Below are 17,170 nucleotides of genomic sequence, written 5' to 3'. Positions count from 1 at the left end.
CAAGCAGCTGAGAGAAGAACATGAAGAACGTGGACTAAACAGCATATTGACCGCCCTAAAGAGAAACCGATTAACATTTACGCCTGCACACAGTTCAGCCTGAATTCACACTGTGAAGCATGGTGGCGACGGTATCATGGTGAGGGGATGTGTCATGTGCTGTCGGGCCGGTTTATTGCATACCAAGGATTAGGGTCCAGTTTGAATGCATCTAAATACTTAAAGAGGTCATATTACCTTCTGCTGAAGGGAAATGTCTCTGAAGTTTGTGAATAACGACCCAAACATACCAGCGAGTCAGCAACAAGATCAACGTTTCCGAGCAGTTTAACAGAAAGCCTGTAGGGGGACAACATCAAGGAACACAGAGGAACTGTGGAACATAATCCAATCATCCTGAGCTGGAGTACCTGTCCACTGATGCTAAAAGTGGGTCGCCTTCATGCAGTTCTCAGAACCGGCGGTTATACAACTAGATATTAGCCGAATGATACACAGGAAGGATAAATCTTTAAATATGTTTCAGTTTATTCTGTAAATATTAAAAAGTATTTTTATGAACAGCCAAACATACCTGATAATAAATTGGATCAAATTTTCTTCATGTCTTATTTGGATTAGAATGTGGAGGGTTCCCGATGCATTCGCCTGTCTGGAAATAAAAACTATTACAAGGATTTTGAGTTTTTTTACTTTAAACACACTGAATATTATTTTGAACACAACCTTTCTCCCTCTAGTCGTGATTAGAACAACTCAGAGATCAGCTAAGGGGACCTGAACCTTTGCAGCATTTGGACTGGACCTGAAAAAGCACAACTCTGGAACATAGACAAGAACCTCTTCAGAAGTTGGAACCACAATCAAAACTAAATAATGTTCCAGAACCCAGAGATGATAAGTGGTCACAAGATCATCACAATTAAATAAAAATTACACAGAAAACAGGCAGGATCATAAAAAAATTTAAATAAAAAAGAATTATAAAATAATAATATTAGAATATTAAAATAAATATACGTTCTCGTGTCAGCGTAATTTTAATCAAACAGAATCACTTATCAGGATAAATTAAAACTTAAACAACCATTTATTATGGTTGTTTTATGTGAGAATGCAGATAATGTAATAATAACTCATTAAACACTAAAGCTGTAGGTACGCTAAACATTTGTGTCACACCGAATTTCTTCCCTCATCTTCAATTGACTGATTTCTTTCAGTGTTTCTGGATATAAAAACCTTTTTTACAAGTAAAATCAGCAGGAATCAGAGACACAAGTTAGGTTTTCTTTGCCTTATTGGGTGTATTTTCCAGAAGCTAAATATTAACAACTACACCACATGAACAGGCAAAGTTGTGTTAATAGATGATAGATAATCCAAACTAGGGATGTCCCAATCAGTCGTTTTTTGTTGTTTTTTTTTTTTGTTCTCTGGGGTTGTGACTAAAATAATCACATAAATCAGATCAACGACAGCTGTCAGGAGTTTTATCAGAGACTCTCGATACCAATTATTTAAAAATGCTGTGATTGGATAATGGGAACCTGATCAGGACATCCTCAGCAGGAATTTCCAGAAACACTGGAATGTTGTCCAAATCTAAAAAGTATTAAAACCATTGATGAACTCATCTGAACCTTTAGGTAACAATCTTGCGTCATAATTTGTTGGAAAGATGAAAACAAAGTTTCCAGATTGATCCTAACGTTTGGTGCTGGACCCCCCCCTGAGGATCATTAGTCAGGAAGTGTGGCTTTTCTTAAGATCCTCTCCCGAAGATCAAGCTCAATAGTTATAATTATATTGGTGAAATATTATTTTATTTTCTATATGTTTAAAGGGATAAAAATTGTTCCTGCAAATAAATCAAAGCAACATGTTGTCCATTGTTGTCATTATTTCCCTGTTTAGCTGACTTCTGGGTAATGTTTTTATACTCAACCGCTGGTCGGGCTCAAGAGTCTCTTCCACTGGTGTTTTGTGGGTCCATATCTGAAGATCCTCCAGTGAGAAACCTGAAGGTTTAAGGATTGGGTATAAAAGCAATTTTCCCTATTTTCAAACCAGGATAAATCATTCCTCACCACTTTGTTCAAACTGCAGCTCAAATAATATCTTCCTCCGTGTCTAAGTAGTTAAAACCTGTCTTTCAATGTCGATAATTACTAATAATTTAAAAATATTTAGCAAAATCTCCTTATGTACCGACCATGTTTGATGTACAGTGTGTAAAAACCATCAAGTCACTGTGATCAGTTCACCAATCGGCTCCTGCATTCGGAAATATAACCCGAGACAAGAAGGAAGCACAGAAACAGTGGAGGACTGTGGACATGAGCTCTACTCAGATGGACAGTTCTTTGCTTCCGCTGCTTTCATGTTAATGGGATGGAGGGAACATCCGAGTCTGTGGCTGACCTGCAGATGTGCGAAGGAACCGATGGTCCAGACGCATACTGTCTTTTTCCAGGAAGACCATGGGTATTCCAGCAGGAAGCTCCGCTCCGCTTCAGGGAAATGGAGACGGAAAGCTCCATCGGCCTGTAGAGAATCAGACGATGACAACTAACTGATGAGGCGCCGAAATCTCGGATTCAGTGGGAATTCATCTCAGATTTTAGATGCACAAACATCTGGGTTACCTGCAGCTGCAGTCGTTCAGATTTCTATAAAGGAAAACATCTCTCCTTGACCCCTGTTCAAACACACACACACTCAGACTGGGAGCACTGGTGTTCATGTCTCATGAATACTATTACAAGGCTCACAGAGCAAATGAGCGCTGCTGCCCACTTGACACACACCGTCGTAACCCAGGGAAATGGGTCACCTCTTTATAGTTTCTGCCGTTTTCTCTCAAACTGATGTTCCTCACGTTGCTAATAACATATTTACTGCAGGAACATGCCTTATGCTGCAAGAGGTGGAAAGTAAATCTGGTATTAGACGTTTTTAATAAGACTAAAACAAATATAAGATAACATCTATAAAAAAAAAAATTAAAAAAAGCGATAAAAATCCCTTCCTGCCCCCGTGTCAGCTCGTTCCTGTCCTGTGAAGGATAATGCTGTGTAGATAATGGAAGGATGGATGTCTTATTAAGCACATTTACCATCCGCAGCAGGACAGAAGGTCACCTGTGTGATGTGAACTTTCCTTCTGATAATGATCTTTGACTTAAGCTTTTGCTGAAAATGTCTTCCCGACGTCCGTCTCTGTTGGAAATGACAGATAAATGTAGATCCCATCTCCCAGCGTCTCCTTTCTACGATCCGTCCATAACCCACTCCCACCCCCACCCCCACCCAAAACAAAACCCTGACAACACAGGTGCCTCAAAAACCCAAAGCTGACACAGAAATGGAGCTAAAACATCAGATTTAAAGATTGTGAGGTTCTTTCCCAACCAACTGTCCAGATCTCTTAGGTCTTTGGATTAAAATGGGAAATAATATTCCCAGTGAGATGTGCTGCTTGTATTACTGCCCTCATGAAACATTTTAACCCTGATTCCTGCTTGGGTTGTTTTTTTTTGTCTATTTTCATCCAGTTATCATCTTGGTGGTGGAAGAGTTTCAGGTGTTTTTGTAATTCTTGCAACGAGCTCTTCGTTTTAGTAAAAGTCTGTCTTTTATCTGCTAGTGATGCATATACCTGTGACAAAAATATTCACGTTAAAGCTGCTATTAAATCACTTATGCTTTTAAGCTGTTTTTCTTTAAGCACTGCAAACCAGCTCAAAACTACCAAACATTTATTCATTTTTGGGATTATAAATCTTTAAATCCCAGTTTACTTATAGAATTGCTCTTTATTCAAAAAAAAATTTAAACTCAGAGAAAGTTGCATATTTTCCATAAAATCAATGGTAGGGGGCGGGGCTATGGTGGTGATTATGTCAACAATAAGGAATAAAACTGATTTGATTGCATATGTTTTTTTATGTAGTGAGAATGGATATTGTTGTCATGTTCCACCAGATGAAACCAAAAGGCATGATTAAAAATTGCATGTATTTAAAGGGTTAAAATCCTGCCCGACATTGAACAGACCTTTTGAGCAAGTCTGGAGTGGTTGAAGTTGTGAGAAAGCAGAGAAAATGCTGATGTGTGATGATTTGGTCGCGGTTGTTTTCTGCATGCAGGTTTAGGCCATGCAGGTGTTCAGAGGAGGAGGGCAGAAAGGTTCAAAACAAACTCTAAAACGTTTTAAATTCGACTACTTTTCCAGTTTTATTCTCAGTGGTTTTGTTTAGTTAGATCACACTTCTACCTTGGTAATTTAAATTGTTTTATTTACTTTTGAAACTCAAATAATTTCTTATTTCTATTACTTTAATCTTTGCTATTATTTCCTAAATAAAGTTGATCTTATAAAGTTTAAAGTTAGTTATCCTGTTGCTTGCATTGATAATAATCATAATGGCTAATATTTCATAATATTTGGGATTATTTCTTCGTTTCTGTTAGATCCCCAGGCTGACTGAACCTGTGTTGGACTGACAGCCTGTTATGAGGAAAGTATTTGCTCCCATTTCTTTGGCTGAATCAGTGAAATATAAAAATAAACATCAAATCTTGATGGATTTCTTCCTGTTTCCTAAAGACACCACTTTCTGATAATATTCACCTGCTGGATAGTCTCTCTTTAGAACGGAGACATGTTTTTTGTTCTCTTCTGGTCCAGTTTTGTAAAAGAAAATTAACAGTCCAGTCTTGGCCAGTTACAGGGAATGGACTGAAGATACCGAGGAAAAGCCGACCGAGCCTGAATCAGAACTTTAGAGAAAATCTGGAGAACATCAAGATCACTTTAACCGATTACAGGAAAGTGTGACGACTTGGAAGGGAAATGTGAATAAATAAGACGTGGTTTAAACCACTGTTTCCACCATTAGGTTCTGCGTGTGTGCGTCAGGTCCGATCCACTCGAATGAAAGGATTCTCCTCATCCAAACCCTCACTCAGCCACAGATCCACCGGCAAACATCTGTTAGAATATAAAAAGGAGAGGAGATGCCTCGTAGCGCTGCAGCTCCACTCTACTCATTATGACACACACACACACACACACACCATCTCTCAATCTCCTACCCGATTACACCCGCACGCTAAAACCCCTTTCTCCACACCTCCCCAACACTCTACCTTCCCTAAAACCTTTTTTGCTTCCTCTGACACACACACACACACACACACCTCCCCCTGCCTCCCCCTCCCAGTAATCTGGCTGGCCCGTGGCCTCCTCTCTCTCGCTCCACTGTTCTGTGTGATAGAATATCGATCGGTTTGGCTCGGCTCGGCGTGGAGCAGGAGGAGGGGGCAGCTGCAGGGCTATAGGGTGTGTGTGTGTGTGTGTGTGTGTGTTAGATGGGGGGGGGCAGTGGTCAGACATGCTCCAAGGTTGTTACCACAGCAACAGCAGGATGGGTCAGAGGGTTGCCATGGCGTCCAGGTCGCAGGGTCAGGGGGAGGGTCCTGGAGGGGTTCTGTCTCTCCGTACGAGTGTGTGTTTGTGTTAGTAAGAGCAGTGTGTGTGTGTGTGTGTGTCCACTGCAGCTATATTGAGTGTGTTAATAATGAATAGTGTTGCATGCGGTGGCTACATCTGAGCGTCTCTTCCTCGCTCTGTAAGTGAGGCTGCACATCAGTTCACCTTATTTGTGAAACCAAGTGATATTTCTGCACGAAGCATCAACACGTCACATCCTGAACCAGAGAGCTGAGACTTCGTTTTAATCGCCGAGGTGTTAGAAATCTGCTGCTGCTGCAGAAACGGAGCTGTAAAAGTCTGAAAAACTACAGAATTTGTGTTTACTGGAGATGCACCGACCATTTTAAAATGAACATTTAGATCAATTATCAGTCACCTTTGTTGATAAGTTTGTGCACACAAAAAAGGAGTTTGACTCCGGTGCACTTTGCTCAGTGAAGATTTTAATATACCGTAAATGTCTGTAGTTCAACATCAAAAACATTAAGAGAAACACAAGAAAACGCGACTTTTGTAAAGTTAACCCATATATATCTCACTCTTCTCTCTTCATCGTATCAACGTCACCGATCACTTTCTGAGAGCTTCTCGTCTCAGTCTCTAAAATCTTCGGCATCAAATCGAGGGAAAACTTCATCAAACTGGCTGAAAACTATATTATTTGCATGCAGAGCGTGAATGAATGATATTTGAAACAGGATAGCTCACCAAGCAATCTTTATTGCACAGATGGATGTTACCAAGACGACTGTAATTCAATATAATGCAGAGCTTTAGTTCATATGTAAAACAATCCCAGGTTGAAACTCTGCTCCTCTTGGGAAATGTTACTGTCTTTTCCTACAATAAAAACATTTATGGCTTAGAGCGTTTTATTCTCCTGTCTGTCCTGAGCTGCTATTTCACCAGAGCTACCGCAGTTAGAGAAAACGTTTTTAAATCCAACAAGAAGATAAGCATCTAGCAATGCTGAGCTCATCACATTCAGGTCCCGTTTAATTAAAGGTGCTGGACGAGACCAGAGATCATTTTCACTTCTACCCTCCTCTGCCATGAGGAAGGTGTGATCTTCATCTTCACCACACCCTGATAGCAATGAAGGCAGCTGTTCGGGACACAGATAAAACTTCAGATAAATATTCATTTATTAACACAAAGGCACAACATCTGAAGGTTTAAGGCTTTACGTTGATGATTCATTTTTATTTGTCTCTTCTAATTTCCATCTAAGCCCTCAGCAAATAAAGCTTTCAAAAGTAGAATTTATTGCACTTGATGAAACAACTGTTTGTGATTGTGTGAAGCCTTGATGTTAAAAGAAACCCTAATTCACCAGGCTGTGGCTCAGAATACAAATTCACATCCAGCTTGACTTATCTGCTCAAAAGCACCTTACTTCTAAGATTTCCTCCTCCTTTTTTTTTTTTTAGATTTTAAGCCAGTGGACCAAATAGGATCTTAAAGTCACGGGGCGTCCGTGCAAAGCCAATCTCTCTGCAGTGCAAACCCCCACACCCCTCCTCCAGCATCCTGTGTTACCTCTGCAGGGTTATCAAACGGTTCCTGTGCAGCTTGGACGACCACATGTATGACTGATTTTCAGACACCTTGACTGCTGCTGCTGCTGCTCCGTTTAAGGAAACTTTGTGACATAAATACAGATCCAGGTTTAGGTTTCACTCACTGAACACTGCCTAGAACACGGTTCCCTCCCACTTCAGGTGAAAATGCTCAAACATCCACAATTGGTCAAATATGTAGGGATTAGCCCGACTGAAGAAGCCGTCTGCAGGAGAGCAAAGAAAAAGTCTCAGCTGCATTCATAATTTTTCAATCTATCAGAAAAATGATCCTCCTACTCTGCATATTCACATGGGGGGACAGTTGTTATGGAGAGTTAATAAAATATCCTTTAAAGGGGACAAAAAGAGGATTTAATTGTGACGTCAGGTGATTAATAACTTACATAATTGAAACCTGAACAACTTGTGTTGTACCTATAATTTACATGTTTTTTGCTAAAAATCCTTTAGAAATTCAATCTCACTCTTAAACTGGTTAAAAATATATCTAAATCTTTCCAGTTCGAGCAATTTCCAGTCACATCCGGTGTACCTCAAGGCTATGTCCTAAGGGTTGCTTTGTTTAGAATCTACCTCCCTCGTCTTGCTCGCATCTTGCATAAATACAAAGTGAATTTTCATTGTAATTCAGATGACACCAAAATGTATAGTTCTGCCAAACTTATCTCTCCTCCTTCCTAACTACTATGTAAGTGCTTACAATAAATATTTTTGTTTCTAATAGTTTCTTACATTGGAACATCAAAAAAAAAAAAAAAAAAAGCCAGAAGTCCTTGTCTCAAAAAGCATCTTAATTAAAGTTTTTAATTAACATCAACAATCGAATAATTCTTCCCTCTCCTCGGGTCAACAGTCTGGGTGTCATCTACACATCAACAATTCAGTTAACGTACTGATAAAAGGAATAAATAATACAAATGATCAATAATAATACAGTTCAAGGGAATGAAAAAAAATGGCTTTACTTAATGAGAGCCAAGCTGAGGCAGAGGAGGAACAAGGCATTCAGCAGCTGAATGAGGCAACCTGCAGTCTTTGACTGAAGCTGCTGCAGTTCGGCCATGTGACCACCAGGCGCCGCTGTAAACCATTTTCCTGTAAAACCGTATGAGTGGAAATCTGCTCGGAAATTACAAACTTATTCAAATCAGAGCAGGTTGAGGTGTGAACTTTTTCTAAAGGATTTACATCAAATAAATTATTACGTTTTATTAAATGTAGTTGTTTTAGATCATATTGTGCACGGTGTTTACCATATAATATCTGCAGATAAATACGTTTATCAAAAAGAGAAGTTACTAAACGCAGAGCTTGGCTCTGATGTATTGCAGAGATTCAGATGGGTTCCGTACCTGAAGTGCTGGACCTTCCGACCTCCATCCTCATTCATACAGAGCCCCACATCCCCCATGTGGCCCCGCTGGTTTTAATCTGTATTTTAATTGTTTGTTTTGTTGACGCTGCTCAGGGCTGCGTGTTCTTGGGGTTTTCGGGGTTTTCATTTCCTTTTTAACATAAAAGGTTGCGTGATGGAAAGTTTCCACCCATCAGGAGCAGTGGGAGGAGGAGGTGCCGAGAGGCTTCAGTCTGACATGCTTTTCTGTCCTCTGATGAAAGGAAGAAAACTTTAAATGAACCAAAGACAAAGTGAATTTGGGTAATTATTTACCTAAAGACAGCAAAGTCTAAATAAACTTTACCCATGAATCCATCCAGTGATCTAAGATTTTGCTGCAAAAGGAGAAGGTCTTTCAGGGACCTCCAGTATATTCCGAGAAGGGTAGTTATTTTCAGTAGTTTCTCGGCCTACCTCAGTTTCCTCTCAGAGTCCAGAAAAGCTCCATAAAGCATTCTGGACGGATACCCCTTTTGATGTGGAGGAGCAGCAGCTCCTCACCTTATCTGAGGGAAGGACCAGACACAATATTAGAGGCAGCTCTCATGGCCATGATGGAACATAGATGGAGCAGAAAATCAAGAGCTTCACCTTAGAGATCAGTTCCTTCTTCACCATAGCAGAGCAACTACCTCCTTAATGAAGACAGAGCCCTGATCCATTTATGCATCTCCTGCCCCATTTTGCCATTATTGGTGAAAAAGACACAGAGATACTTGAATTTCTCCTTGAGGCACAAATTCACATCAAACCTGGAAGGAGAAATCCACCTTTATCTGGAGGAAAACCATGACCTCAGACTTAGAGGAGCTGATCCTCATCCTGCTGACTTCTCACTTTGCTGCAAAACACTCCACTGTGTCATGAAGATACTTGTTTAAGGAGACCAATAGAACCGCATCATCTGCACAGAGGAAACTAAAGATCCTGAGGTACCCTCTTGTCCTTGAGATTCAGTTTCCAAACACTACATACAGGATCAGAGTCTGGGAGCAGTCCTGGTTCAGTCCAACATCCCATAGTCCTCGTGCATAAAAAACATAAAATAGACCACAAGTTTTAACTCTCGTTTTATTAAGACCAGTGGTTTACATGGATCGATGGAAGGATGGATGTTGCTTATTTTCAATTTAAGACTGAAATCTTGTAAAATAGTTCAGCTATTATCAGTTAGATGCGCAAATATTTGATGATTATTATTAATTTTGATCTATAATAGTTGAATTTCAATAAAACTGAGCAGCTTTTTGCCTCTGCACAATGAAAAAGGATATCTTCATAACATTTATAGCCAGTATGGTTAGATGACAGTTTATTTCAGTCTGTTTTTTACTTAAAAAATCAACAACAACAAAAACCCCAGCAGATTCAGATAATGCTTTTGTCGCCTCATCCTTCAAAAGCATTTGATCTCAATTATTCATGAGCATGGTGCCATTTCAGACGAGTTTAATCTGTCCCAGCAGGAAATCATGAGTTAAACAGAGCTAATTTCAGTTGTGAAGCCCTGCTGCTGTGAAGTGCTGCCCCGTCATCCCTCTGTCTTTCCTTACTGCTAGTTTTCAGACTGAGATTTTAAAAAGCCTTTTCAGTGGCATCCGAAGATGCAGCTGTGGTTCTTTTGGCTTCATCCGTCCCTCTCAGTCTTCTCTCGGTTTCTGAGCTGCTGTGAGTGTGTGACAGAGAATGAAACTTAATTATGGCTATTTTATCCCTGTCAGGTTGCAAGTAGTTGCATTGAGACAGATCATGTTAAATGTGATGAGATATGAGCTTATTCATCAGGTTACACATGATTTTAGCATGTTGATGGAACATGCAGAGAAGGTCTAAATTTGGCTGATTTCAGGACTGGACCTGAAAGGATCATAAAAGCTTGTTAAAGTTGGATAGTGTTGATAAGGGATGAACACATGTTTTGCTCCATGGGACTTTAAGCTGAAGAAGATCAGCTTTATGGTCTAGTATCGGTATGTCCATCAGACCTCCTGATTTTTTACTGAAGGGTTTGTGTTTTTATTTCCGTTGACTCTGTGCGTCCTCCCACACTCATCCAGGTCATTCTTTTCCAGCTAAGGTTGTTTTGCTTTAATGATGTCTCAGGTTTTTTTTTTTTTTTCTTCTGTGACCTTAATATAAGTTTTATTAGACAGAAGAGAAATCACTTTCCCAGACGCTGAAGCTCACTGTCCACCGCGAGCCGAGCCTCATCACCTGCTGCTGAAAACACACACACAGAAAACACACACACACACATACATGGACACCCCTCCCTTTTCCACAACACACACACAGGTTGCAGTCTCAACTCCGTCGCCATGGAAACAGCTAAGATGCTGAGTGCGTGGTAGGAAGAGGATGTGAGGAAAAATCCTCCGTATAGATTTAAGGTGAGTCTTTTTGCACACGAATTGTCACCTGCAGACATTTGATTCCTAAAAGTTTTCATGTTGTTTCTTCTTTCACTGTTCCTCCCGTCTGTCTCTTCTTTTTTTTTCTTTTGTTTTAGCCTCACTGACACTTTCAGGATCAAAGCACACACCTACTTAAGACCAAATTACAGTTCAAGTCTGCATTTTTAAGCCTCGCTGACCCCCAGTTGGAGTCAGACGTCCTGAATGTGTGGCTGTATTAACTCGGACGCCACGTTTTGTCCACTGAACAGCACAGGACTGTGTCTCCCTCCCTCCCTCCTTGTGCCCCCCCACCCCCACCCCCTTCCTCTCCCTCCCTCCTGAAGGCCAGATGGGCCGCAGCTCCTTTTATTCTCCGGGCCCAGTGCACGTGCCGAGGACAGAGGGCCTCACGGCGTTTAATTCACAAGCTTTAAACACCCCCTTCTTTTAACCCCCTCCTAGAGATCAGCCCTTCTTCTTCCCTTCTCCAAGGCTTTCTGTCCTCCCTGTGGCCCCTTTCCTTTCTTACTTCTCTGTGTTTCTAACACCAGTCCTACAATGTCTCCCATCCTGTGCAGGAGGCTGTGTACACTGTAACAGTACTGGAGAGCTCCCCTTAGTGACAGGTTTCTGCATCCTAGATGCACAAAGCAACTTTGCTGCAGGTTGTTCCTTGCTGCAGCTCTTACTCTGAACAACCAGCACTTTCTCCAAACAATCCAACTGAAAAAGCTGAAGACCTGAGCTATTGTTCTTTGCACAGATTCTTGTACACAGAATATTTTTGCACAGTTATAAAAAGCACAATGCACTTTAGAGCATTTGCATTTCCTATCCTTCCTTTACAGTATATTTTATCACTATTTTGGAGGTTTTAAATAATTGAATTTATTATTTAATGTGTAACCGTCTTCTTTCCTTTTAATTATCAACAGCAAGTTTTCTTCATTTCCACACTGAGGGATGAATAAACTATTATTCTATTTTATTCTTGTCTCTGTTGTTTCTCTGGTCTTGAAGAGTGGTCTTTCCAAATCATTACACGCCTTTCTGCTTTTTATTCATAAACCTGTTATTGCTAAAGGTTTAAGAATCCAGCTTTTATTACATCAAACATTTATTCATTTATAAAGCACATAAGGCAGTCCAAGACCAGCTGCTTTATGCGCTTTGTTGATTTTTTTCTAGTTTTTTCTAGCTGGTAAAGACTGTACTTCATCAGAGAGGCAGTTAAGAGATTAAGTTCTGGAGGTAAATCCTATCCAGTCTTTATTTCCACTAGAAATCAACTGTTAATTATGATGGTAGGAGGACAGAGATTAGCAGTGTCCTTAAACTCAGCCAACAGGACGGTGATTTAGCTGTGAGCATCATGAAAACTCTGCAGAGCAGAGGATGAAACTGGGAGGTGGAAGGAGGCTGCAGGAGTCCAGTGGTGCTTAATCTGCTGCCTGGAGGCCAGTTTGACCTCCTCCCCTCTCATGGAGCTGCTGAAGCGAACTGACTCCCCAATCCCCGAGTCAAAGTGACTGATGTCCAGGCAGTGAGAGTTAATCTGGTTAATTGGTCAGTTTCTGCTTTCTGCATGTAGAGCTGCTGGTGGAGTATATTTAAGTTTTTGGTTTTAAATCTGATCAATCCTTTGTGTGTCCATGCGTTGTGCAAACAAGTCCTGAACAACACCTCTTTCTAATGGACTTCCGGCTTTTCTCAGCCTCCCTCAGAGAAAGCTGAGCTGAGCGGGAGTATTTATCACCACCCGGCTCTAATTGTTATTGAATGTTCTCTGTATTTAGACGGGATTATTCTGCTTAACGTGGAAATAATGAGGTATCTGATGTCGAGGCGGCCGCAGGGAGATCGATGAGAACACTGAGTTAATTACGGTCTAAATCAATTAAAAGCAGAGCACGTTCAGAGAGGGCAAACAGGCTGCAGGAGCACACGTCCGAGACCTTTTACACCATAAACATGTTAGACTAGTCTTCTCCTGCTGAAACTAATACATGTTAAATAAAAACACAGCTCCTGCATCGTTCGTCTGCTCATCCTTTTCTTCTGCTCCCTGCAGGTAAAAGAAAGGGGATACTGTCGGTCTGTGATGTGACACACACACACACGCGTGATTCCTGTCCGTGGGGTTTCCAACCTGTCCTACAGTCAGAGTGTAAACACACACCGAGTCCAAAGACCCGGTCCTCATTTGAGCCCACAGTAAGGACGACACGACCCGCTGATCCTCCCCCTCTCACTTCCCCCACCGAACCGGATCAATAAACTGCTCAGGCTAATCACTTCACTGCCATTTGCTCGTCTGGACTCACTTTTTCTGCCAGTTAAATGTTGTTCCGTCCACTAATATCTATTGAATTTAAAGGCAATGCATGTATCATTTATCCTGAAATAGAAACGTCTAAACATTTCATTTATTTCCAAAATTTGCTGATGTTTGAAGTTAACTCCCACCGGCCCTCTGTTGTTTTCTGCAACGAAAACGTTATTAAATTAAATTAAGAAGCCCTAAATTATTTAATAAAGAATAAAACGAAATAAAAAAAACAATTTATTAGGAATGCGAGCAGTTGCATTTTTATGTGCGACGCGAAAGCTATTTTTAAGATAGTAAACAATTTATTTAACTTCATTTCTGTTAAAACAACGCATACATTTCAAATAAAAACGCACATTATCAGCCTCTTTTTAAATCTTTCCGATAAAACAATGAAAATGATGCAGTGAAAATACAATGATCTACATATTCAAATATGTTAAGAGGTTTTTTTTTTTTTTAAAGTAAATTTAATTAATTCGTTTTTCAAATAGAAACGTAATTTTTTTTCCCCCCGCATCAAATAGCCTTAATTTATCCCGCGGAATTAAAACACATTTTGGTTGTATGCAAATAAGCAAAACTAGGAGAAAATAGGCTTTTGTGGTTTTTATTCCCCTGATAAATCAACACAAAAATAAAATCTATTTATTTCAATCATGTTTATATTTATTTGCCGTTAAGTTGATTATTTATAAGCTGTAAACGACCTGTACGACGCATCATGACAATGCGAAAGAATTTAGCACATTCTCAAAAAATAGGAAGAAGGACATTTAAAAAAATAAAATAAAAAGTAGGAATTTAACAAAACTTAAATCATGAATTACTTATCTAAAAATAATTTCCTTTTAGGCTCAGTTAAATAATGCAGACATCTTGGATATGCACTTCAAAAAGACAGGATGTGGTTTTTAGTTTATTTTCGCAAGTGAAAATGTAAGCTTTCAGTTTTTAAAAACGTATCCAAAGACCAGCATGCAGATTATATTGTGTCTTTTCCCCTTTGGGTGAAGATCAAGTCCAGACAGATACTGACCTCTGGATAAATAAAAAATCCCCTCGTTTTGATTGAAAAAGACTTTCAAATTTGTCATCGATCGATTTTCCGTCCGAGCCGCGACACTTTCATGACTTTCATTTGAATTGATGAATAATAACAGTTTCATATCTGGAGGGCCACATGTTCCCAGGGAGTCCAGAGCCGTTTTCAGTGCACCCAAAAAACATTTGTGTCACTATTTTATAACACTAAATAATAATAAATATTATACAAATCCAATTTTCTAGCGTGAGTGGATAAACATCCAATAAGGGGGAAAAAATAATAATGATGATGATGATGACAACAGCTGGAAAAATTTTCTAATCTGCGGATTCTTGGAAATGTTTTTGCCATTTATTCTCAGAGTAAACCTGCTCTTCATTTGGTGTGACGGCCGCTCTTTACTTTTATTTTAGACCCATCATTTTGTGGAGAGACCCCGGGGTTAAAGGTCAGCCGGCCACTTTCCCATCAGACCAGCAACCAGGAGCATAGAGGAGGGGGTCGTTTTTAAGGCCCGAGGAGATTCATTTCCCTCTAAAACCCCTCATTTTATCTGATATTTTAGCTGTTTACTTTATAAATTAAAACGTATCCCTCCGCCTGTGGTCGCATAGTTCCACCAGAGGCCTTACTGCCGTTGCTAAGCAACACAAAAGAGGAACAGGTGAGTTTTCTTTGCTATAATTATGTAATATCCGCTTGTATAATTATTTAGAACAGATTTATCATAAAATACAAACTGTAGCTGAAGTTTAAACTCTCAGAACTACAAAACATTATTCGGCCACCTTTACTGTTAGCTTAAATTGGCGTCGACTACCAGCTGAACCCAGCACCCCGGAAGTAGCAGGTAATGACATCTTATAAATCGCTTTAAAATCCAATAAACGTTTCTGTTAGTGCTGCAAAGCCCCAAATTCATGGTAACTGAAGTAGGCTAAATAGTTGTATCATATATACAGGTAAAAATATCAAATTGCAAATCTGTTAACAAACAAGCTAACGGCCGATAGAGTTGAAGGTGTCAGGGACATATGGTGTCCTGTCACCCAAAATCATAAAAAGGCTGTATTTTAGTTCTTATGTAGGCTAATGATTATAAAGTGTTCAGCCGCTGACCTTTGTTTAATTATCAGCCTTTAGAGTGATGTGAATAATTGTCTCTTAAATGACTTATAAGATAGTTTATTCAGCAAAAAGATCAGGGTTGTTGCTTATTGTTTTTACTGTCACAAAAAACAAATACAGTGTGCTTACATTATTCTTCAACGCAAAGGTTATAAATCAATACTGAAAAAAATACATATTTTTTAGGACAACTTACTCCACGTCTATAAAATAAAGCCTATGTTTTTAACAGGAATAAAAAAATAAATGTTATTAATATTTGGGGTATGTTTACATAGAATATCATCATGTAATGGCAAATAAAAATCTACATTTGAGAAGACAGAGCAGCCAGTACTATAATCACCAGTAAAGCCACTGGACCTGCAGACCGGCATATAATTAGACACCTGGTATCAAGATAGACTGAGGTTTTATGAAGCTACAGTTCATACTGTTCCTGCAGTTTAAAGTTGTTAATACATGTGGGAGTGATCAGCACGTTTTCCAGCAGTATGGAGCATAGAGTAGCTCAATGTTGTCCCTCCCCCACCTATTGCTGCACAGTGCCAGTCAGCTGGCTGAAAAATAGCTTCTGTACCTTCCCTTGCTTACATAAAATACAATTTCAACAGTTAAAATAACCTACTACCAACATTTCTGATGTGTCCTTGCTTTAAAACTACTGCTGGCAAGCTATGATTGGCATGGCTGTTCAGCAGATGACTGCAGACTACACCTGAGCAGATAGCCTGACTAATAGCAGCGTCTTATCCTTGTTTTATTCTTTAAAGAACACCACGGAAAAATAAATAGTTTTCTGAGCAGTAGGGACTGGGAAACTGTTTTCAAATTACCAGGTATCTATTCTATGTTTTTGTTTTATGTATTAAAATTAAAATATCAATAAATATCGAGAACAGTTATAACTGGTTATTATTAGAGTAGCTGTTTCTTTTCTGTTTAAAATAAAAGGAAGGAGCATCATATACAGCTTTGTTTCAAATTTTGGTGCAAGTCCCGTGACAGCATTAAACTGTGGTATTTTTACTTATGGTTGTAGTACCATGATAATTTTATACCAGTTCATGCAGAACAATACATCATGCTACTAAATAAAGCTGACGGTCTAGTTTGCCTTTAAGCAATTTACAGTAGGCCCTAAAAATTACGGACATTTTATTCATGCAGACAGTCAGGTTCAGCAAGTAATCTTCTAATAACCCATGAACTGTTTGTACGAATCCATCCTTTGTGTTTTAATTCATCTGCCCGCCTGTTACATAAAAACAGCTGTTATAGCCACTGTCAGTCCATCACTATTTTCATGATTTTCTCTTGGAAAACAGAGGAGCTACAAGAGAACCTGAAACTGGCCTGAATTTTACTTTACTTTAAGGATAGAAAAATTATTATTTGAAATTTGCACCTTATTTTAGTTTTATTCTGCTTGTATTTTAAACTTTTGTTCAGCTGTTCAGCATGTTTGTCCTATGAGTGTTTGAAACACATCTCCACTAGGTTACCCACATAAATACATTTTTAAATAAAAACAAAAATCATCATTCTCGGCATATTTGGGCAGTACAGTTGTGTAGCCAAACTCGACCTGCTCACCCTTAAATAATATTTCCTCATTGCAGCGTGGAAAATACGGATCAGGACTGCTCAGACGCTGATAAGAGGCCCACTCTACCCCCCATGGTTCACTGCCATTTCTGTGACTCACAAATCTTAACAGACTTCATTTTAAAGTAAGGAATCCTATGGAAAAATAAAAATTTATGTTTTAAACCGTTTACTGTATCTGTT

The 17,170-nt window shown here is 39.4% G+C and overlaps 1 protein-coding gene and 1 long non-coding RNA gene across 8 annotated transcripts in view; one reads left to right on the top strand and one right to left on the bottom strand.

The window, feature by feature from the left end:
- Nucleotides 1–7,199: 7,199 nt before the first annotated feature.
- Nucleotides 7,200–8,565, bottom strand: LOC124878984. Its single transcript, XR_007040923.1, has 4 exons — nt 8,435–8,565; nt 8,048–8,177; nt 7,372–7,409; nt 7,200–7,285 (listed from the first exon to the last, which is right to left on the bottom strand). It is a non-coding gene; the product is annotated as an uncharacterized LOC124878984 (long non-coding RNA).
- Nucleotides 8,566–14,741: 6,176 nt separating this feature from the next.
- LOC124878960 (POU domain, class 2, transcription factor 2) overlaps nt 14,742–17,170 on the top strand; it is a 124,989-nt gene continuing 122,560 nt past the window's right edge. For 4 of the 7 annotated variants that reach the window (XM_047383186.1, XM_047383179.1, XM_047383185.1 and 1 more), the window contains exons 1-2: nt 14,742–14,915; nt 17,002–17,112. The gene's annotated coding sequence lies outside the window, so the exon portion shown is untranslated. Of the gene's footprint in view, nt 14,916–14,950; nt 15,102–17,001; nt 17,113–17,170 lie in introns of those variants that run through there. The other 3 variants (XM_047383180.1, XM_047383181.1, XM_047383183.1) reach the window with 3 other exon arrangements.

The sequence above is a fragment of the Girardinichthys multiradiatus genome, chromosome 13, assembly GCF_021462225.1.
Source record: "Girardinichthys multiradiatus isolate DD_20200921_A chromosome 13, DD_fGirMul_XY1, whole genome shotgun sequence".
Taxonomy (NCBI): Eukaryota; Metazoa; Chordata; class Actinopteri; order Cyprinodontiformes; family Goodeidae; genus Girardinichthys; species Girardinichthys multiradiatus.
Note: the sequence above shows the minus strand (reverse complement) of the source record. Positions and strands in the feature narration are given on the sequence as shown.